Below are 23,762 nucleotides of genomic sequence, written 5' to 3'. Positions count from 1 at the left end.
AAGTTCAAAATGGACTTGGCAAAGCAATCAATAACATGCCATAGCAAGCAAGTGTCCCCTGACATAAGGGTGGACAAGATAACCTAAAGTATCTTCTAACTCAAATTTCTTCCATTAAGGTAGACTAAATATTAATGGCACTGAGCATTCTTTACCGCTGAAATGTGACCTCAGTGATGTCTTTCAGTGTTTGAACTGTTTATTTTAATATATGTTCTCTTCTGTTTTTAAAGGGAAAATAACACTAGTGCAACAAGGATGCTCATTTTGCTCGGAGTTGAAGTCGGGTTTCAGTGAGCAAAATTTAATCTAATGTGGGATAATGAACCGCCATGATTAGCCCAGGGCATTTAAATATCTTCTGAGAAATAAGGAAGACTACTTGGATCTATAGCAGATTTTGTTGTCGAAAAGCATGCTTATTTTCCTCCAAAAGGATCAATAAAATTGCAATAATATTCTTAAATTTGTACTCTTTAGTATCCTCAACTTGTCTTAAAATGAATAATAATAATAAAACTTGTTAAAAGCTGCTGTTCAGGAGATAATAATCTTTCTCTGTAGAGTATTTTAATTAAAAATTAGATAAAATCTAGGGGTTGCAGTACTGTGTCTGAAAAGCTAAGATTAGCTCTGCCTGCTGGCTTGCTATAGTGTGTGCAACAGTCTCAAGCAGGTTTGGTTTTTTTTTTTTATTCAAACTTGTTGAATTTTCTCTTGAAGGCATCGTTTTTATTTGTCCATACAAAGTTGACTGATGGAAGAACAAGGAGGGCAGTGGACATGAGGTGATACAGTTGCCCGTTTGAAAAAGAAAAGTAAAATGTAGGATGATTTATGTAGAGGATGGGTATTTCTCACAAGCATTAAGAATTAACTCAAAATAGTTTGTCTTTAGATTTAGATTTCTTCACTTTTAAATAACTGTCACTAATGTTAGTTTTCCACTGGCTTTGGGTTCAAATAAAGAACTAATTCACTAAAGAACTAGTTCACTAATTGCACAGCAGAGTGGTAAAAAATAAGGAAGGAAGGAAGGATTTTTGTTGTTCGTGAAGCCCCCCAAACATTTGTATCCGCATGTAAAAACTAAAAATGTGTTCAGTGCCTCTGAAACAGGGCAGCTGCATACAGAAGATGGAAACAATGATAGTAAGCAGTATAGAAGGAGGATTTTTGCGGGGTGACATGTACAGTGAAATCAACAGGCAAAATATTAGACTAACCCATCCTGGAACAGTCTCATCTTTTTACACCAAATGTAATTTTATCACAAGCACATGGTATTGTCCGGTTTCTCTTTTTTTTTCTAAATTATCAGGCTTTCAAATACAGTTTATAAAAATGAGTTTCTAGTTTTCATGACAGGTTTCACTTGATACGAACAGTAAATTTGAGGGATCTGCCTGTTCAGACTATTCATATTCCAGTAAACATTATGAAAGTGATTGCTGCTGCCACTTATAAATCTTATTCTAACTGACAGATGACAGCAGGAGGTGTTATTAGTTTAATTTTGCTGAATTGCAAAGTAGACATGAGTCTTTCTCAGTTGGTATGTTAAAGGTCTGGTGGGAGAAGAAATGTAAAGAAAATGTAGGAGGCTTTTTTTTTAATTTAAAAAAAAAAAAAAAAAAAAGGCCCAGAAATAGCTCTGAAAATAAATCCAAATTCTTTTTGTCCAGTAAGAGATAAGATGTAACTTGCTGTTACAAGACAGACAAACAACATCTGCCTTGCCTTTGGAGGGGAATGGACTGAGGAAGAGGGTATACCCTCCCCTTACTGCTGTTTGCAGCTGTACTGTGCAGTTAAGGAGTGCATGGATGCATTTTGAGGATGACAGCCTTGATAAGCTTTGAGGCCGGCTACTAAGTCGGGCTGGTTTTGCCACTTAAAGTATGACCGGTCTCAGCCGTAGGGGTAGTGTTGGCTTATCGCTGGTTATTTTCTGATACTGCTTTGGAGGAGAGAGCTAGATAAGTTCCTGCATGGACTCCTACACTGAACTTCAGTGGTCTGCCTGTCTCAGTTTTTTTTAATATTGCTTACGAGCTGGATGCCGCCTTAATTCCCAGCGAGCACAGGAAACACCGTGTTCTTAAAACACACTTCTGCGGAGCCTATCACTTGTAATCTGCTACCCTTACTTGTGCCCTTATATTCACAGAAAGATAAGGTGGCAGCAGGGAATACAACACTATTGGGTTCTGACCACTTGGTGTACAGTGTCTGGTCTACGAAGAGGAGGCCCGGGATGTACCGTACCCTGCATAGTCGATAGCGGCAAACCCCATCTCCAGGCAGAAAAGATGATTCGGCTGCTCTTGCTTTCAGTAACTACCTAACTTCGTGGGACTCAACCCAAGGTTCACAGTGGTGTACTCTTTTTCTGTTTGTCTTGGGTCTTCATCGAAACACAAACTTTGGTATTCATTCTAAGATTTTTGAATCCGAGGTGATCTTTATCACCTTTACAATACATGCACCAGTGGAAGAAAAATCAAGTGCTCTTTTCGCTGGAATGTTACAGATGTGCCGTGCCCTTACATAGAGATCACACAACCATTTTTGCACTTGTTATTTGACAAGTGACTGGCGGCTTGTCCATGTGGATCTTTCAGGATTGCTTCTGTGTCTATGCAAATACAAGGATGTGTTGCTTGCAGTGTGTACTTTGGCTTCCTGAACTACTGCATTTCTAATGAAATTGAGACGTCTTAGGTCTTATGTGATAACAAATTTCTGAAAAAAACAAAACAAAAAAAAAGACACCCCATATCTGTATGAGAGAATAAACTTCATTTGCAAATCAGATCAGTATATCTGGTTTTAAAACCAATAAAAAACAACTGATAACTCCATATGGAGAAAGGAGGAAGAAGAGACATTAGCTGTGTTTGGTGGAGTTTTTCCACCATAGAAAGAAAGGACCATAGTGCTATGCTCTTCATTGAAATAAGGAGCTTAGTCACTAGCAATAAAGTAGTCTTCTAGCTACTGCAAGCTTATTTTATGAGTACTTGTAGAATATTATAAAAAGTGAAGAAGCCACCGTGACTCTCCAAAAGCTTGGAAAACATTTGGTTATATGTGGTAGGTGTTTCAAGGAATGTGAGTCTTTCAAGTCCTGATCAGAAGACTTGCTAGTCACTTCTGTTCATATAAGATGTTTGATTGCTTTTTTAATATTCTGAAGTTATGGCACACTTTTCTCATGGTCCTCTGAAGCTGCTGTGTTGATCAGCCTAGTCCAAGAGACTGCGAGGACAGCGAGACATCTTCATTTGTACTTGCCTATTTGGCTTGTCACTGTGAGTGGAAAGTTTCATGGGGTGGCTGAGGTGGCCCAGTAGCTACTTTCATTTCACACTGTCCTGGGCTGCTCAATAACTTCCCCCTCCTTTGTGCCATCTCTGCTCCTTTGCGTCTACTTGCTGCACCAGTAGATGATTTGTGTTACACAATCCTTGTGCACAGACTGGGATCTCCAAGGCGAGAGGCGAGGCTTGTACGAGGGAAGCAGCACAAGTCTTCGGATCGGTGGTGTGGAAAGGTTCTTCCTTGCATGGTCATCACATGGAACCATTCCCTAGAGAGTATTAACCTTTTCGTGTAGAAGAACTTGAAGTTATTGTTCTGACGTTAGATCGGAGAGTAGTTTGAGTGCCAGCCTTCAACTAATGGCTTTCCAGAAAAGATTATTTGGATCTAGGCATAGAGATCTTTGCACTAAGTAAAATATTAAAAAATATTACAGGTTAGCTATATGCCTAGGTGGTTTCTGATACTGCAGCAGTGGAGGAAATGAAAAGTTGCTTGTCATATTTTGCGTCCAGACTTGCTTTCTGAGGTTTTTACGTAGGTAAGACTGAGGAAATAGTAACAAGAAATGGGTAGAAAAGATGACAGATATGGTTAACCTTAAATTATTTGTGAAAGGGTAGTATTTTTGAACCTCTCCTGGCTATTTAGATAGAGACTAAAGCAGGATTGTAATATGCATATTGAGCAGGAGTTTTTTCACTTTCATCTAGGTGCAACTGCTATCACTGTTGATATTGCACTTTAAATTGCTTTATGTCACTTGGGTCTGCCAATTTTTCTTCTCTCGGGAATGAAGCTGGTGCAAAACTCCATGAAGCCTATGGAATAACAATGCAAATCAATACCTAAGTTAGGGCAGTGTCTAGCAGCCTCATTCTGGTGAGGTTGTGTGAAACATAAAATGATTTAAACTGGCTGGCAGGATCTGTGCCAGACAGCTTTCAAATGTACATAGTTGAGACTGACAGCTGGAGAGGGTAGGTGCTTTACCGCTGCTAGCACAACTGCTTTTACTTCTGCTTTATTAACAGCTCCAATCATTTCAGCTTGTGTTCACCTACTTCAGCTCTGAAATCCACGTAGTTAACAGTGGCTGCAATTTTCATGTTCTGTAATGAGCTTGCTTTGCATAGTGAAATGTCTTAACATCTACACAAAGTCTGATTTCAGACTTTCTGTTGGTAATAGGTAGATTTGGCTGCAGTGACTGCAGTTCTAGGGGTTTGTTTCTAAACTGGAGCTGTGCTTCTAAAGCGAGTTGAAAGAGATTTGGTAATAAAGCACCAAATTATCTAGGATTTGAGAAAAGCATGGTCTCTTACCTTTCAGATTTCTTTTTTTTTTTTTTTTTTTTTTTTTCATGTTATTTGGTTTCTGTTAGTGGAGGCACTCGTAGCGGAGCTATCCTTCAGATGAGAGACAGCTGCTCCTGGTGCATACCAGGATACAGGGAACTTTTGAAAGAGCTTTAGTACAAACACACACTTCCAAAAATGAAATACCAGCACATAAAACAGTGGCGCTTACTAAGGTTATTGTCTGCTTGTGAATGAACAATTTACATGTCGTTTATTTTTTCCTTGTTGACCGTGGCGTTGCTGGGCACTGGACAGCAGCACCTCAAACTGTATTGCCAAAACCATTCAGTAAAGGTTGTCTTGGTTATGCAAAGTCTGACGCCCTAAAGCTGCGGTGTGAAATTAAGCTATCTCAAAGCACAGGAAATCAGTTTACCAGATGGAAAAATACAAGGGGTAGATGCTTGAGGGGAGTACTTTATTTTTATTTTCTGGGAATATACTGTAGTAACATTTTTGGTAAGTGGACTACTCACTCCAAAACTGAAACACTGAATTTGCATAGGCTGGAAGATTAATGTTCTCATGCTATTGTCAAACCTAAAGCTAGAGAAATGAATATGGAGAATAAAGCTATATATAACCACAGGCAAAACGCTTTCAACCGGACGAAGTAAATACATGTTACTCTGAGGCAGTAATCATAAACCAGGCTTGTTTCAAGCTCCTGACGGGAGTTGCCAAAGGCCCCTCCTGAGCATTACTGAGCCAGCAAAGTAAAAACCCTACCGAAGGGCTTTCCTCTTCTCTGTGACGTGTAGGGATAGCTGGAAACGGCGATGCGTGGGTGCTGGATTGTGGTGGTAGGGCTGCCGGGGGGGGTCTAGATCCCTGGGGGTGAGGGTGAACAGGAAAGTGGGGCTGCTGGGGCCTGTACCTCTGCGGTGGGGCTGGAGGAGGAGGAGGAAGAGGAGGAGGTCTGGAGGAAAGGTCTTGGCCATGCTGCTAGACAGGGGAGCCTGAGTCAGCAGCAGCAGGTTTCTCCTGTGCTGGCGAGAACATCAGCAGGAGCGTGGCCAGCAGGTTCTTGACCTCCATCATGCTCGTGAGGCTGCATCCAGAACGGCGTCCTGTTGTTTTGCAACGTCTCCTGACGGGGAGAGGCTGGCGGAGGGTCACTAAGCCGGTTAGAGGATGAGCAAGGCGGCTTTGCTTGACGTGGAAGGGAGGAGGCTGAGGAGGGACCCTGGTGATGGTCTTCAGCGGGGCCTCACAGAGAAGGTGCAGCCAGGCTCTTCTTTTTCCCAGGATGAACGTGGGGTGAGAAGAGCTCCCACGATTGACTTGAGGTGGTAGGGCCTCTGCTGCGCTGGACGGGAGTAGTCCCCATCACCCGTGTGACCTTCTGGAGGAACCGCCGGCATGGCTGCCGTCTTCCTCATCACTGGTCCTCGTCGAGGGCTGTCCCCTGACCTTGAGGTCGGGTGAGCATCGGTGCTGGCACAGGCTGGGGCGCAGGACTGTACCTTCAGGCAGTAGCGTAGGCTCGGATATTCCTAAACTAACTGTGAAACCACATCCTTCCTCTTGCATGTGCCTGCTCTGACATGGTAGTGCAGCTGCTTGATATGCAAGTTCAGCCGACAGCGCTTAACTTCAGCAGAGCAATCCTGGCCACTTACATAAACATCTTAAAAAAACTGAAACTTGTCACTCTTCTGTTGAAGAGACACAAGTGCGTCTAAGATAAGATTCACGTGACTATTTTAGATAGTGTCCTAGGTGGCTAAATTTAATCTTCCGCGGAGAAGTTATTATGTACCCATTGCCTATTTAATAAATACATAAATAAAAAGCCTGAAGGTGCCTACCTTCCATATAGTTGTTACCATTTGATCAGGTGAGTCTCGGGTGTGATGGGAGGAATGTAAACTTGTAATCCGTGGAATGCAAACAGGCTTCAGAACTTCAGTTCTGACCTCCAGGTGGTGAGAGGAGAAAAGGGGTAAGGGAAGAGCACAACTTCAGCATTGGCTTCTAAAAAAGCTCTCACATCTGCTGCATGCTGTCTGTTGCTAATTATTGAAGTACTAAATCTCAGGGAGTGATTAATACTGGAATCAGTAATTGTTATGCTGTGTTCTAAATGTAAGGTCTTCAGCTTTTCAGGTGAAAAACTGAGGTAAACCTCCATAGATCCTTAAAGGCAGCTGTAGTAATTTTAAAGTGTAAAATTCTGTGGAATTTGCTGTAGAAACTTATCCAAGAGGAAAAGTGCTCCAAATATAATCATGTTTCAAGGGGCTTTTCAGTCCTTCCCCCCACCCTACCTATTCTGTATAAATAGATCACATGTTGTAACCTGCTGATTAGAAGCCTAATGTCAGTCTCTCAGATATAAAGGGTATTATAAACATAATTATTTGGGAGCTTAATGAGGCTCCAGTTGCAGGATGAATTAGAGTTGTGGTATCATACTCAACCAATAAATTGCTATGTGAATTTTTGGCATTCACCTTGCTTATACCACCTGTTCAAGACTTTGTTGTCATAAATTCAGTCACATCTTTTGACAAATACATCTTTTCCTGCAAGCATGGTTTCCATTTGCTTGACTCAAGCAGGTTCATTGCAGTTCTGTGCCCTGTTTTGAGTTGGCACTGGTATTGGATTATCTGTGTGGTGAGTCCGGTTAGATAACCAGTCTGCCTGAAAAACAGCATTTTTCCTATCAGGATCAGCTTCTCGTGTATCTGCAGAAACTTCACTGTTGTCACAAGAGACGGCAATAACTTGGGGAAGGGCAGGATGATCAGAGTGGTCGGGACACATCCTGATACTTGGGCATCACTATGTTTGTGATGGAAGAGGCAGGGCTTCTCCTGCTGTGGTTGCCCTACATAAAGCACACTGAGCAGCCTGGTCGGAGTCCTGGGAACCAGGGACGCTGCTGGAGCCCTGAATTTCAACAGCAAAACAGTGAGGTGGTCTTGTCCCACGCTACGGGAGAAACTTTAGTCAGCTATACAGTATTCGACCGTAAGCTCTGTAAAATGGGAACCAGTTTGGCCCATTGACTTACTCGTTTAGCGAATCTGCTATGTGAAAATGAAGCTGAGAAGCGAACGACACTTTCCTGTAGGAAGTGGGGAGCAGAAGCAGCCGTCTAACTTGCCAAAGGGTGGTTCTTCTATTTTCAGAACTTGAAACAAGTGAAGGCTAAATTCCATAGCTACAGGCACATTCTTCTTCTTGGATAGGTAGTAATCAAAAACTAATGATTCAAGCTGCCAAAGCTTTTTAAAAGTTCATGTGAAGTTTAAGATTATGGAAATTTATCTTTTCTTTGAGAGGAGGAGAGTGTTATGCTGCTCTTCTAGAGGAAACTTTGAGGCTGAGGAGCTCATTGCATTTGTGTGACCTCTTTGTATATGAACTTCTAAATAGTGAAACTTAGAAATAGCCACCCGATAAAATAGTTTGATAAATGCTTAAGATTGGCAAGAATATTGTATTAGCTTAGCCTCCTACCAAGAAGTTGGGAAATACTGACTTTATTTAAAAAATAAAAAAAATCCTGTCAAAATTTTGCAGTCTAAACAAGCAAGGAGTGTCTGTTTATGAAGTTTTTGCCAGGAAGGTATGTTGTCTTGTGTTGGCCTAGAGCTGAGTATTCACCTCCATGAGATGGCAAAAAGCTATCAATCTGTCTGCTTAAAGCCCGTTCCTCTTTCAGACTGTTTCCACAGCCGCTGCTGTGTCAACATGGTTCAGTCCTAATTACCAACTCCAAAGCAGGCTGATCAATGGAAATGCTAAATAAAGCAGCAGAGCTCTTGCCTCAGAGGATGTGTAAAACCAGATTTGCCAGTAGGTGTGTGCCTCTGGGAATGCCAGCAGAAAGGTTAGCTGTTACCTTCCAGTCCAAGACCACGCCAAGCCGTACCTTCCTGGCTCTTTTGCTAGTGGGTCATCTTGAAATCTGAGTTTCTCAACTTCTCTTCCAGATGAAGCTGCTTTTTAAGAAATGAACAACCGAAAGGGTTTAGCTCTTCTGAAATTGAGAAACGGCAGAATCCATAGGAATAAAAATTGTTGACTAGGTTGAACTGTAGCTCTATAATGTTTGGTTTTGACATGTGAAGCATCAGGCTTATGGTACTTGTTAGTACTGTTAGAGTTGATCCTGCCATTTTTGTCAGATACCAGACTTTGAGATGTGACTGCTGGGTGGGGATCAGAAACAAAACACCAACTCTCCTGGCCATTGACATACATGTCTCTGAAAGCCTGAGGAAGTTCTTGGCATGCTTTAAAGTAACCGCATTAGGTTTGCAGGCACAGCTCTTTTAGTGCTTTCTTACAAGGTGAGTATCTTTTCCATAGCTGATAAGTAAAATGATGTCTGTACTCCCTCTGCTGGCTCTGCAAAAATAGCTTTTGTGAGCTTAAATAGTCGAATAACACCTCTTACAAAAATGCCTGTGTGAAATTCCGGGTTAAGAACAGTTTAATGAATGGAAGAGGGATTTTCCTGAAAAATGGGTCAACAAATAGTTACTGAAAGCTAATCAGGTGTCTCAGATGCTATCTCCTGCTATAATGGTAAGCACTGGTGTTGTATATACCTTTGTAATTGTAGTCTGGTCTGTTTTTGTGTATCAGTGTTTGGATGGGGCTATCCAAAGTAAGACACCAACTACTTGTACATCTAGTCATACATCTGAGCCCTATTTTTATAGGTACTTTGTGCTGTATGTACATAAAGGGGTATAACATCTGGAAGCCCTCCACGGGGTAAGAAAACTTCCTTCCATAAATTACAGTGCTCTGTACATTTATTTGCTCATTCTGAGACTACTGGTTTCTTCCTATGTGAAGAGATATTGGATATAAAAATTCTCAGCCAGAATGGAAGAAGTTCAGGCCTTGAATGAGGTCTTGGTATAGAAAGGTGTTATGTCCATAATCAAAACAATTGCTCTTGGAAGTCAACAGGCATATTTACGTGCCAATGCAATTCATTCTGTGTTCTTGTTTTCTGATGCTATTACTCTGTTATACTACTAGTCTAGTTATTTTTGCTTTCTGGGATTGGGGCATGGTTTAACAATTTTGGAAGACTGAGAGAATAACTACCCTACTATTCTGGTCAGTAACTGGTCTGAAGCTGGGTAAGTGGAATAACAAGCCAAACTGCCTTTTTAATGTTTTCTAGTTCAGAATATCTCTGAACAAGAACCCCTGAACCTTGTGATGTGGAGAGCTTGGTTTCTGGTTGCTAAATCTGAGGATGTTTTCTGGCTTTTCAGGCCTGCAAGGTGCATTTCCTGGAAAGCGCAGTCTTTTGTCCAGGTGTTTGCTTGTATGAATCCTGACTGTCAAATATTTTGGAACAGGAAAACTACTGTGCAAACCTGATTTAAGAATTTGGTGTAGCCGAACTCTCTTGTGGTTCCTCCTGTTAGATTTCTCTTTGGGTCTACCTGTGTCTGTAGATGTCTTTAGGCATTGCTGTACTGAGAAGGGACTGCTTGGCTGTATGAAAACAGGCAGTTGCCCAGGTGTTCACACAAAGGTTAGAACAAGTCTTCCTCTCACGGCAAGTGTGTTCCCATTACCAAATATTCTGCTCTCCCAGTTTTTCCCTTTGTGCGTGCTATTGTGGATTAAGGTCTTGAAGTTTAGCCCTATGACTTGGATATCCCCCCACTTATGATCAGAATTTAGAGTTTTACTGCCATGCTCAATAATTTTTGTTTTAATGTCCAAAGTTGTATTTTAATAATGTTCACGTTAGTTGACAAGTAAACTAAAACTTGTGGACTGCAAAACATAGGCCATCAAATTTAGTTTAGCAATGCCTGCCTTCAACCTTAATTTTGTCAAGCAAGAGCAGCTGAGGATTCTCAGTGCACAGGGAAATGCTTCCATTTTTCTAGGAAAGCCCAGTGTATTTTAGAAACCTCCAAGTTAAGGAGTTAGAGATTCCTAATCTTAAAATAGCTTAAAATAATAAAGTAGCTTAAAATAGCTTGGTTTAAGCTTTCTTTGAGCAATTTTGCTGAGACAATTGTTTAAATACTTGAAAGTATTTGCTCAGTGAAAAAATACTTTTTGACAGCTAATGGCTTATTTTAATAGTAATTGCTCAACAACAAGGTAATGTTTTAGTAAGTACCTACTTTTTGAGTTTTAAGGAAGAAAGCGGTCTTGAAAGCTGTTTAGTCTTAATTATGTGCAAAAAGCATCATGCCTCAAACCAGATTGTGGTTTTGACAGACAGCTGTGTAGCTGCCTAGAATTGTTTGTTCCTTCACACTTAGTTTGGTTCTGGATTCTGACCATATACTGTTTGATCACATTGCTGAGTTCCCTTAATTACATAACTGCTCTAAATTGTGTTCAGATACCAACAAAATAAGATATTCCACCACCAGCCCCTGCAAAAAAACCCCCTCACCAACCAACAAAAAAACCAACACCCCCCCCCCCGCCCCCCAAACCAGAAAAAACAACCACCACCCCAGTTTCATGCTGATTTGGTTAGAGGGAAAGATTTCGATAGGAACGGATCCATGTGCAAAGATCTGATACCTGTAGCAGGAGTGGTAGTGTACCAAGAATCAACTTGCTATTACCAGTCTAGAGAAAGCTTCTGGTATTGAGTGTACAAATGCAAAATACAAAACTACACAAATGTTCAGTGTAAATGCATGTTTCTCCTGAAGGTGAATGGGAAGCACTGTGTATAAGCTGTGCTGTTATACCTGTGAATGTTAAACATATGAAGGATATTCAGGATTCTGTTGGTAAAAATTTGTGTCTATTTTAAAGCATCCCTTTCCTCCAGAAAAGGAGGAAACAAAACAATGTTGTAAAATATTGGAAGTAGAATCGTACTAAGAATTTAACTAAACATAGATTAGAGACCACAGTAGGACTTGGCTGTCAACCTGCCTGACACAATGCACAGACTTAAATGAGCCAAATTCATATTATAACTTTGTAATGAGGTGTGTGGTTGTTTTTCAATGTGTAGGACTCCTCAGTAAGAAGTTTCGCTTCTTCCTAACCAGTGTTTGGTAGCCTGCCTAGGGAAAAATTATAAAGTCTGAAAGTGTGAAAAGTGAGCCTGCTACTTGTTACTAGCAGACTTCATACTTGCGCCAGTTTTTTCTAAGTCTTGACTACATCAGGTAGTTTTTTTTGGAAACGCTACTGAAATCATCCTTAATTATAAAGGTTTTCAGATGGTTTCTTCCTGTACTTCCCTTGACAAATTGAAATAAGCCATTCTTAATGGGACTGAAATAATAAGCAGCATTTTGGAGAACAGTCCTAGCACAGCTGCTTCCTAGCAGTCTACTTTCTCTTCTCCATTAGGCATGGAGACAGACTGCTATGTGTCCTTCAAGCTAAAGAGTCTGTTGAAGGCGCTGGGAAACCAGGGGATGGTATTCTGGGAGGAAGATGGGAATACGGGAGACTGCTTGGCTGTGGAGCGCTTGGAGGCAGAGGGAGAAATTTCTGTGCATCTTCCAAAATTACCTCTAGAAAGACTGAGTCCCTAACTGTGGGAGTTTTGGTAATTCATGTTATCTCTTGTTTCATGGTGCTGTGTCACTCTTGTTTCATGATACGCTGATGCACTGCAGTCACTTCCCTGCAATGGGGAAACGTCATTTCCCTGAGTGTTGCTAGCCTCAGGCTAGCGAAGCTCTCGGCTTCTCTGCTCTGCTTTACCTGTTTGCTGCAGTAAGGGAAACTTGTGGGCTGCAGGGGCTGGACTGAAAATTTAACTAGCTTCTGACTTACCAGGGCTGGTCAGTGAGGCCCTGCTTGGCTGTATGGAGAAAGAAACTCGCTCTGAGCTGAGATGCGCTACTGTCAGATGTGTAATTGCAATGGCCCTTTGAGGAAGTTCGTTGGAAACCGTGAGCTGGACATACAAATCTTGGTTCTTAAGAGTTTGTGCCTTCAGCAGTGGCCAGCTGGAATTAGTCTAATGTGCACAAATTCAACACTTTAGCAGGCGGCTTGAAGTTTGTCCCTTGAGTGGAGGAGCTGATACTGCCCTTCCCAATTCCCTTTCTTCAGAGAGATTGTATGCTATTGCTAAAAACAACCTGATTGCAGAAGTTGCAGAATGTTACTATGCGCCACTGTAAAATAAACAAACGCTTGTGGGAAGCACCTTTATGTAGAAGGAACAAAACAGGTCTGAGTCAGAATGACAATCTGTAGTCTTCATGGATGGGTTGACTCTTGGCCCTGAGGCTCAGCTGCAGCTGAACTAATGGCAGTAGGCTCCTGACTCAGATGCTGTCTTTTGGAAGGAGGAATATTACCCTGATTGAAGTAGCCACTAGGAATTACTGCTGAGGATTCAGAGCTGCCTTAGCAGGAGACTGAAACTTTACTGTTTATGCCAATGGTACTTATGCTCTAGGCACCTGAGTGCCTGCTGGTTTGCCACGTTATTTCTGATAGCCTTGTGCTTCGATGGGGCAGGAGAGTGAGGGAAACAAATATCTGATCCTCAGCGCTGAATAGGTCCAGCTGGTTGCTGTGAAGTTTTTCGAGGCATGGCCTTTCCCTACCTAGAAGAATAAGCGTTGTGCCAGAGCTAAATAGACACCTAGTTCACCTCCTAATCTGAATGCTTGCTGTTTACACTGGAAGCACAACCATCTACAAATTGATAAGATCCACTGGTACTACGGAAGAGTTAAGACCTTTGGTTTACAGGAAACTAGGGGAGGGATTTCTTTTGCTAGGTGGAATAGGACTTTTAAATATCAGGGAGCATGGCTCCATTTGCATTCTTTTCCCCAGTCACTTTTTTCTAATGAATTAATCATGCAACTGATGACTCTTGGGCTTTCAGAAACCTAAAGAGTTGTGTACAGTACAGATCTTCACACCTGAAGACTTTAGAAATGAAGCTACAATTGTTAATTGTGCATAGGCAGTTTGTACAGCAATTATTAAATAGCCTACCAGAACTGAGAAATGAATTAAGTTTACTAAAGCTGCTCGAGCTGCTATGTGACGGTCTGGTGAATTTGCTATTCAGTTCAAACGGTGTCTAGCCTTGGCGGTAGAGTGATGTATCATGCGATTTATTTAGTAGCATGTCACTTTACCTGAAATAACGGAGGGAAAATGAACCTTTTCTTGAATGGAGATTAATGTTATCTGAAAGGTGGCAGCAACATGGTTCCATGATGAAGATGCTCACAGCATTAGCTGAATGGGTGTCTCTTATGTTGGCATATCCACATTGCCTTCATGACTTCTACAAATAAATCGGCTATTCTGGCATCTTGTGGAAAAACTTCTGGGGAATCTGTTGTGGTAACTTGTTCAACCAGTAGAAACCCTGATATTTAAATCTTTTGGCTTTATTTTGTGGCTGGGGAGGAGGGGGAAACGCTTTTTGCATGACTGCTTTCTGCTGCTGCGAGTAGCCCACTCTTAGACTGTAGAGAAGTGAAATGCAGGGCTACGATCACAGCTAGTGGGAGGGCGGAGGCTTAGGAACATGCATGGTGCTTTCCATCTCCTCGGATCCAGAAGGGCAGATCGCATTGCTGTAAAAAAAAAAAAAAAATAAAAATTGTCTATTCTTAAAGATCATGGAAATGCAGGGAGAAAGCAAGAGCAATGAAAAAAGGATTAGTAAAGGAAGGGGTGCTAAAACTGGTCAGAGTGCTGCGTGTCTCAAGAGAGATGGAACTTGGAGCAGGACCCAAACCAAAGTGCTGTCTCTCAGTGGCTGAGGTGCTGTGAGAGAAGAGTAAAAAGGCACATGAGAAGTTACTATTCTGAGCCCTGGGTTGCCTATGTGACCGTTGCGACAGCAGGCTTTCACACAGTCTATTACTTCATTAACATAGTTGCCAATTAAAGCTTTTCCCAATGCAAAAGGATAAGGGTGGCAGGTGTAAGTCGCAGTGTTGTTAGTGTCGAATAATGAGAGCTGCTTCAGGACCTCCGTGGGTGGAAGTCTTGTGCCTCGACACTGTAGCACAGCCATACCTTTGGTCACCTGAGGATGTGACAGACTTGCTTTGTTAGACTCAGGAATTGCTGTGATGGGAATCTCAGCTTTGTGCATCCTGTCTACTAACAGTGCGTACACACTCCCTCTCTATGTTAAGGAAAAAACCTGCCAAGAGAAGGGTTGATTACCTTGTATTGAATAGTGGACCAGGGATTGTCGTGTAACTCGCACTGATGACACAACATTTAATTCAACATCATTCTATGGACAGGTACCAGTAACTATATTGCAGTAATGCTTAAATGTATGCAGAAAACCCCAAACCAGCAACCAACCCTGAATAAATGAAAAAGTTCTATAAAAAGAGTGGCTGAAAGAGCAGGACAGGGCAGGCAGCGTGAGAACTTAGCCTTTAAGTGGGTGTCAGACTTCAGCAAGATCAAAAAGTATAATCATGAGGAAGGACCACTTTTGAAACTGGAGATATGCCTGGAGGATACAGCAGTATGTAGCCTCACTAAATGGTAAAACATATCAGATAATACCATGAGGCTCAACTTGCTGAAGCTGCTTCTTATGCTGTACCAGAAAGAGGAGGCCGGCTAGAATGGGTTAGTGAGCTAAGCTCTCAAAACTTATCAAAAAGATCTAAAGGGATGATCAGTATAATCATAATGAAGAAGTTCGCAAGAGATTCCACACCTGTGTTTCTTGCAAAGCCATACAGTGGATTCTTAAATTCAAATATTGTGGTTAAAAAACAAACAAACAAAAACCAACAAAACAACCCCAAAACCACAAAACACAAACCCTGAAGCTCTTCTTGCCACCACCAGCAGGAGCAGCAAACTTGCGCAATAGGTCTGAAAGAGCTACTCCAGTGTAGACTCTTTATGATGTTTGAATTAAAACCTTTGGCTCCTTAGGAATAGAAGATGGCAAATGTAATTGCAATTTTTGGAAGGGATTTTCTCAGAATGACTCTTTAGCCAGTTTACTCGGTGTTTTCTGGCAGGCAGGGACTAATACGACATGCAGGGGAAGCTAGCATCGCTTTCAAATTTTAAATTTTTCAGGAAGTAGGGCTTTTTAAGGGTTTCAGGATAAGGATAAACTGTGTTCTTGTACCTCCAGAAGGTTTTTGAAAGATCTGGAGATGGAGGCTCTCAAACTGGCATCTTACAGAACAAGAGGGAAGCTTCTTCAACTTTGGCCACAAGATGACAAAACAGATATCCAACTTAGCATCATAGTGTGTGCTCATTGAGAGGGGCGACCAGAGCTAGGGGTTTTGTTTTGCTTTTTTTTACATTCCAAACCATTGCTTGCTGGGGATGATGATTTTGAGGATCATAAATGGATGATTTACCACATAAATACTACTATTTATATGTTATGTGTTTACAGTTCAGTGAGCATATATTTTGTAGTACTCTTTCTATATAGCAGTAAGCTAGTGCAAGGTAGCAAAAAGACTTAAACTTACCCTTAAAACTTACCCTACTAAGTTAATTTTACTGCCCTAATTAATAGAAAGGAGTCATATGCAGAGTGACTTTTAGAAGTAATTAAGCTTAATTTCATTGGGCATAGATATTTCCTAGTAGGTTTAAGACTAATTTTAAATTTCTCTCTCGAGGTTTCCTGAATACAACAAGGATCAGGCAGGGATGGCCTTTTGCCCTTTGCCTGAAGGAAGGCTCATAGCTCTAAAGAGCTTTTGGCATCTCTTTGATATCAGGAAGCATGGTTACAGTCAAAAGCATACCACTTTGCTTAGATAGATATTAATATGAAAGAATACTTTCTGGAAGAAAAAAGGGGGAGTGTTTAAATCAAGATGAGATGGTGGATGTCTGGTTCTGGCTGAAGTGTTACTTGCAATTTAGCTTTGAATCTGTTTTAATTTAAATGGGTGCAACATGTTCTGAAACAGTTTCTGGTGTGAAGAACTCCTGAAGTTGACTTGGCGCTTTAGAACAAAAAAAATTCCACTAATGCTACTTACTGTCTAATGACATGGGAAGAGAAGAAAATCATTGCTCCAACTGACTAAAGCAATTTCAATGGTATGCATGTATGGTATTGTGGGAATTGAAAGATGGAAATAAAAATAAAGGTAACATCTGAAATATGCGTTTAGCTCAAAAGGTATCAGAAACAGGGTTAAGGAGCAACAGCAAAAATTAGAGGCTTTGTTAAAAAAGATAAAAAAGATTTCTCAAGACAAGCAATATACCTCTAGGAATAACTGTTATGAGGAAGTCAGCTGCTGTTTTGCTCCTAGTCGTAATTATTGTCAGAACTGACCAACTGGATGCATCGCTTACAGGCATGCACTAAGCTTTAAACCTAAATGCAACAAGCGACTGAAATCCAGGAATCCAATTCCAGCTCTGTTGGATGAAATTTGGTACCGTCCCACTTTCCCTTTACTTGAAACTTAGCTGCATATAACGATGTCGTATGCCTCATTTAACGCATGCCTGTCAGGTTTTGTGACTGGGATGCACCTTGTAATTTGGGAATGCGAGTAAACTCTGTTGTAGTTTTATGATGCATAATTTTAATAAGTAGCATGCCATACTACCATCTCTTTTTTTGAAAAAGTCCATCTTTTTTTATTGTAATTTTTGTCAATGTGGTTTTGATAGATATTGATGAGGAAAAGTATGGTAAGTTGTTCCTGAACATATTAATGTGAATGGATGGCTTTATGGCAAAAAACCAATATATCTACTTTTAGGGTTTTATATTGTTATTAATGACAGACCTGTTAATAGAACTTACTTTATGGCATAATTATCCCAAATAAACATTTTTAGCCTGAACTGTGCAGAATTAAGAGACTTTAAATTCTCAGTTGTCCTGTTTAGGACTCAATGGATCTAAAGTAATAGAAAATGTTGGTGGTCATTGGGCAAACTTTTTTTTCTTGCATTTTAAACACTAGTAGGTGGAACTTTGTGATATCCCAGGTTTGACTTCAGCCATCAGCTGCCGTAGTCCAAATTTCGGCAGCTCCACTCATCTCAAGTTATCTGAGGAACCTGACAGACACACTAAATGCATTGCAGGTACTTGAACACGCTAGAAACAATGTCGAATGGGACAGAGTCATATCCAGATGTTAAAATTTTTTTCTCTGGGATTATAGTCTTAACTTGGAATTACCTGGTATTATAAGCTGTCCTGTCAAATTTAGCCTTTTTTGTGTGTGTGTGTGTCCCCCCCCCCCCCCCCCCCCCCCCGCCCAGTTTACGATGTCATCACAGAGCAAAAAGTAGACGAGCCTAGTAAAAGGAAGTACTGAGAATGAAGCTCCGGGGCTTGTGGGTCAGAAGGGAGAAGCTGTCTGAGTGCTGATCGGAGCCGTGGACTGTAGGAGACCCTTCAAGACATTGCTCCGTTAATGGATATTTGGAATGAGTAACTCCTGCTTTCAGAAGAGTGTTTTAAGTAGTTAAAAACTCAACTCTCCTGCATGGGTTTATGTCTTGAAGGGGTTGGCTTCTTGTGGACGAGTCAGCATTGTGATATGAAATAGGAGAGTATGGAAGAGTAATAGGAGAGTATTTTAAATACACGGGACACTTGACACGTTCTGTAATGATGATCGCATTGGTTTTACTCGGTAGAGCTTTCCAGTATGTCTCAAAGTCTGATGTTCTTTGAAAGTGCTCACAGGTTTTTCTGAAGCCCTGCTTGTTGGATCAGTCTCTTGTATCTATTCAGTTCTCCCGTTCAAGTTAAAATACCTTAAATTCAGAGAGCTAATGATTAGTTTAAGCTTTTGATAACATAGTTTTTCTACTCAGAGTATTCTATACAGCACTTTTTGATCTTGTTTCTTAATCCAGCTGTCACTTCAGTTGGAGCTGACGTGCTTCGTGAGCGTGGGAAGGCCATGGCTTGGAAAAGGCAGGGCAGCGCTGGCCTGGGCAGGTGGTTGGTGCCGTAAGACAATGTCTGCTCGCTTGCTGGGCTCCTTGCAGAGGCTGTGGAGAGAGCTGCTTCGTAAGAGAAGGTCATGTTCTTCATGCTGTAATAACTCGCCTTCAAGACTGTCAGAGTTTTCCCTTGCTGCTACCAAAATAGGAGGGAAATGATGCGAGAATCCTTTGTGTGAACATTGCTAATTTGTACTACTGAATTGACTTCAGACTACTGAAGTCCAAATTTGTTAGCCATCATTTCAATAAGAAATAATTTGGGATCTTAAAGCAAAAGAGGCTAGTGGCATGAAACTGCTACTACAGATCACAGTAGGCAGCAGCAATCCTTTAGATTAAGTGTGATAAATACCAGTGTTTACACCCACTGCAGAGTCTAGGAACAGTAGCCAGTTTTTATTTCTGTTAGGGGAGTACATCTGCCTCCCAAGAGATTAAGCTTCAGAGTGAAGTCAGATTTCTCTTTGAGAACTCAGTGAAACTTGTGACCTTTGAATTTATCATTACAACAGGAGTTGTAATAAGGGAAACTCGTCACTACAACGCTGTGGGGCTGAAGGTGACGTATTAAAAACTTTCTGTTGCAGCTTGTGCCCTCTTCCTCTTAGCTGTTCAATCTATTTGTAATTGCCTCTTCATGAGCTAGGTTCTCTGAGATGCTTCCACTAAACCAACAGCCTGCCACTGAACTGATTTAACTCCTAGATGTTCGGTTAGGCACATTTTAACATACGGGATAGTGACCTGTAAATGCATACTGTTGTGAATGAACTTTTTATTTTATTAGCATTCATTCGTATTTCTTGTGAATCGGCTGGTGAGTTTCTGTAGCCTTTAAGAGACAGACCCTCATACCTACTTGAAAGTAAGAAAACTGACCCTCTAGAGCAGAAGACCTCAGAGTTTTTCAGTGTGATTTCCAGGTCACTTTCTCAGTTACAATTACTTTCCATTATAATAATATTACAGACAACTGGGGTTTTTTTCCCCCTAAGGAAAACTGTCATGTGATGGTTTGAAGCTGTGGAACATACCTAGTGCTGTGGGTTTCAAACTGAAGTATGCAAAGGCATATTTTTCAGTATCTCAAAAGCTGTTTTTTGAAACGGATTAAAATGACATGACAACTGAAACATATGGGGACAGTTTTTATCACTGCAGCCTCTTGGTATGTAGAACTGTCCAGTCTTCATTGAACTAATTAGATTAAACAAAGGCTTTCCTGAGATAATCACTTTGCAAGCCTTTTCCTATATTACAGCAACCAGCTTTAGGGTGTTGTTGAAGGTCAAATGCTAGTACCAGCTAATGCTTAATATCTGAATGCATAGTGCTCAAGCAGATGTAAAAATTAAATTGAATGACACAGGATATATAACTGCTGGAGCTTTGACTCTTGAGGTATGAGTTTCCTTAAGTGTTTTAAGATTTAATTTTCTTGATCAATATTAAAATGCATTACCAGTAGGCTGGTGAAGTATGTATTAAATACAAATTCAGTAATAGGAAAGACTTGGATAGGGGTCTAAAGTAAGCTAGGTCCTGTGCATCTGGGCAGTAGTAATTTTGCCACTCAAACTCGGCCGTTCACATTTGATTGTCAGTGCATGGCCACTGCAAACTATCACTTCAAGGTAGCATTAATTTTCATGAATGTAGAACATAGATTATAGCATTCTTCCAAATAGAGGGAAATACTAAATTACTAATTACTAAATACTTTCACCTATGAAGGACTGTTTCTGGAGTCCTTTTTTAAGTGTACTTGATGTTCAGGGCTGCCTCAATAGTAGCTGCTTTTTAGCCCTGGGGCAGGGGAATACCATGGGTTTATATTTAAAGTATTGTTACAAGAACACTTCAAGAACATGCTACAGCTTGTTCTAGCTTGGTCAACACAGTATGTTCTGGTGGCACTAGAGTTGTAATCTATAGTCTCTGCATGCTTTGGTAAACATCTCTACAGGTAGACTTCTGTTTAGAGCTTGTCCTTTTTCCAGTCCAACTACAGAGGCTTGCGAGGCTGTCGAACTTCTAACACTGGTAAAATTACCTAACCTTTGTTTCATGGGTTATGGTTTTGAATTAATGTCTTTGGTAACAAAACACACCCACTTAGCAATAAATATTAATTTGATTTGGGTAAGGAGTTTAAGATGCGGTACTCCTCATAGGCAGCCGTGATGATACAAGGTGTCAGTGAATCTATTACAGTCATAGAGCGGCAGGGTCTCTTCAGAGAGATTTGCACAAGCATCTGAATCCTGCCTACGAGAGAACGTGCTGCTGCTGTAAGGTGCCTCTGCAGTGCAGGAATTTTAGTCATTTGGGTGTGACAGACAACAGCTTTAAGGTTGGTCCTACTCTGTGATATGTAAACAAGGGCTTATCCAAAAGTTGATGTGCCTAATGAAAGATAGACTTTTCTTAATCATCTTGTGTGCAGCTTGTTTAAGCTGGACTTTAACATAACTTCAACTGAATTAAACTTTAAATAAGCTGGAACTTCAGCAATGGTGTGTAAGTGACTTTTAGTATGGTAACTGTTTCTTGAATTTAAAATTTGAGATATTAGAAGATTGGAAGTTTGAGGTGAGTTGCTTTTAACTATAGTGCTTCAGAGCTCGTGCTACTCAGATAATGTATCTCAAATGGCTGCTGCAAGAATTGAATTGAGAACTGGAACACTGGTCAAAACAAAAGATTCCACTAGTTGAAGAGATAAATATTATTAGATGATCTATGCAGCTTAAAAATGAGCTTTCTTTTTACGATACTTGAATTTCACTGTTTATAGTTGCATTATGCATCGCCGCTTTGTTACAAAAGTGGACTGTTGGAACTTGCTGTAACAGGAAGCGATTGAATTTTGCAAGGTCTGACATCAAAACTGCATTAAGGACATTTCTTAAAGAAATTTGTAGTGAGATTTTTCTGTAGGAATTGGCAAAGAAACTATGTTAAGGTAAGTCCATTCTGTACCCATGTGCTGAGAGGCTTTTGTACTGTCCGTTAATGCCTGGTGAAAATGGGCTACTGGAGCAGATTCTTTCTGGTCTGATTTGGTGTAACAGTTGCTAATGTTTAACCAAGTTTTTATGATTTGGAGTAAAACTGCTCATGCTCAGTATTCAGAATTTGAAGTCTTCACGCTGTTCTTTTCAATTTTCCACAGCTATTTCCTAACATGGATGTGCCAAATAATCTGTAACACTACTAGAGCTCATCTGCAGAACCGCACTGCTTTTATAAGCTTATTGAACTTGTCTGTGAACCCTAAGGGTCCATTGGTACGTTCGGACACCATTGAGGTACTTCAGAACATCTGAGAACCCCTTCCAGTAGAAACTGTTAGTAATTAGCTAATCACGGGACTATGACGTCTTAACAAAAATGGACCTAGATGCATAGATTCAAAGCACTGTGTGAGCAGTGATTAAGCAATGTTATTGCTCTTAAGATTACTTGCACGTGAAAGCAAGTCTTGCTCTGGCTCAATAGTCAGTCTCAAAGCTTTTCAATGTCAAGTGAGCAGTGACTAGAGCTGTAGCTTTTCCTAACCTCATGTCTGTACTTGGTTTTGGGTGTATCTGGCCCTCAAGTGCAAGGATCTTGCTAGAGGCTTGAACAGAGCTTTTCTTAATTAAAATTGAATCACGTTTGATGCAGTTAGTTGTGGGGCATTCTGCTTGTTCTATTTTTGCCTAATTAGCAGCTGCAGCATCTTTTCCGTAGCTATACAAAGTCATTTGCGTGATCTGCTTCTTGTTACACTGTCATAGCTTATGATCAGATGCCAATTGATAAATCTTCCTAGGCTACTAGTTGGCCAACGGCGTCCATATTTTAGGCATTACATAAAGATGTGTTGTGGCTTTAAAAAGCACTCTTTCATATATGATTTGCATGAATTTCTTCACTTAAAGGATACTCTAGCAGAACATGTTATAGTCAGCTGAAGAACGTGTGTTAATCAGGCTCCATGCTAGCATGCAGGTTAACACCATCGTCACGGTCTCTTCAACTGTTGTAAGATTTTTTTTTGCAAGAAAAAAACGAAGATTTAAAATGAATTTTTTTTAAATTAGGTACCTTGTTGATGTTATAGAATGTTGAAGTTTTATGCGTATGAATATTGATTGCTTTATGCTTTGTCGCTCTCCAGAAAACAGCCATGGGCAGCGCTTTTCTCAGAATCTCCTAGTGCTAGGAAGAGAAGAGCAGTTGTAGTTCTGCTGGAGATGGGACTGTCACTTGTGGTTGGGTGGCATCACGTCAGGGTCCTTCAGCATCAGTGACTGTCTTCAGCACAAATGCAGTACCGTGGCACGGTGCTTAGAACGGTAGATTGACTATAGCCGAAGCTGATCGTTTCCAGAGCAGAGAACTGAGACTTTCCTGGAACTAAGACCTTAAATTTCTGGTAATTAGGTGCTTATACCTGGACCTCAACACAGACACAGTGGTTCAACTGAGCAGTCCTCTAACCTGGCAGGGCAAAAGCCAGAAATCCTTTCTTTGCTATTTGAGTCTCTGTCTTTGTAAAGCAATGCAGTTGGTGGTAACTGATTGCCTTTGCTAGGCATATGACACCTGAGGGTCTTGTTGACCTGGAAGTGTCCAAGTTACTGTTCATCTGAGCCTGGCAGCCATAATGTTTCATGGGGGAATATATTGTTACTTGTGCTCACCGTGCCCCACTATGTCGATAAAGCTGACTTGCGTGATCAGACTTCTGTCTTCTGCACACAGCAGGTCTTTATATAGGCACGAAGTGTTTGTGCGTTGGCTATGTTGTTGTGTAGATACATGTGTACATGCAAGATGTGTCAGCCGAGCGGGAATTAAATACAGAGTGCCTGTGCAGGTTAAGAATCCTGCGGGTAGATGTTAATTTCTCAGCTACAGTGCTCTGGTAATGAGCCAGAAGAGCTGCTCTTAGCCTCCCCATCCCTTCTGTAGGAAGGTGGTATTGTGCAATTTTCCCTTCTGTTCAAAGAATTAAATGCAGATACTGTGAAAGGCTTGACTTATGATGAAATGGTCTGGAGGGAGATTAAAACTGTTTGGACATGAAAATGCATTAAGACCTAGGTCTGCCTGAAGATATACTCCTACTTACACTACAACACTACCTCATGTTTGGGCTAAGTTGGTGTGGAAACTGTTTTCCTT

At 40.9% G+C, this 23,762-nt stretch overlaps 1 protein-coding gene across 3 annotated transcripts in view; it reads left to right on the top strand.

Annotated features, from left to right (window-relative positions):
• ATP2B1 (ATPase plasma membrane Ca2+ transporting 1) overlaps window positions 1-23,762 on the top strand; it is a 63,398-nt gene that overhangs the window by 2,447 nt on the left and 37,189 nt on the right. The window lies entirely within an intron of this gene.

Source organism: Accipiter gentilis, chromosome 34 (genome assembly GCF_929443795.1).
Source record: "Accipiter gentilis chromosome 34, bAccGen1.1, whole genome shotgun sequence".
Lineage (NCBI taxonomy): Eukaryota > Metazoa > Chordata > Aves > Accipitriformes > Accipitridae > Astur > Astur gentilis.
This window is presented reverse-complemented; position numbering and strand designations above follow the sequence as displayed.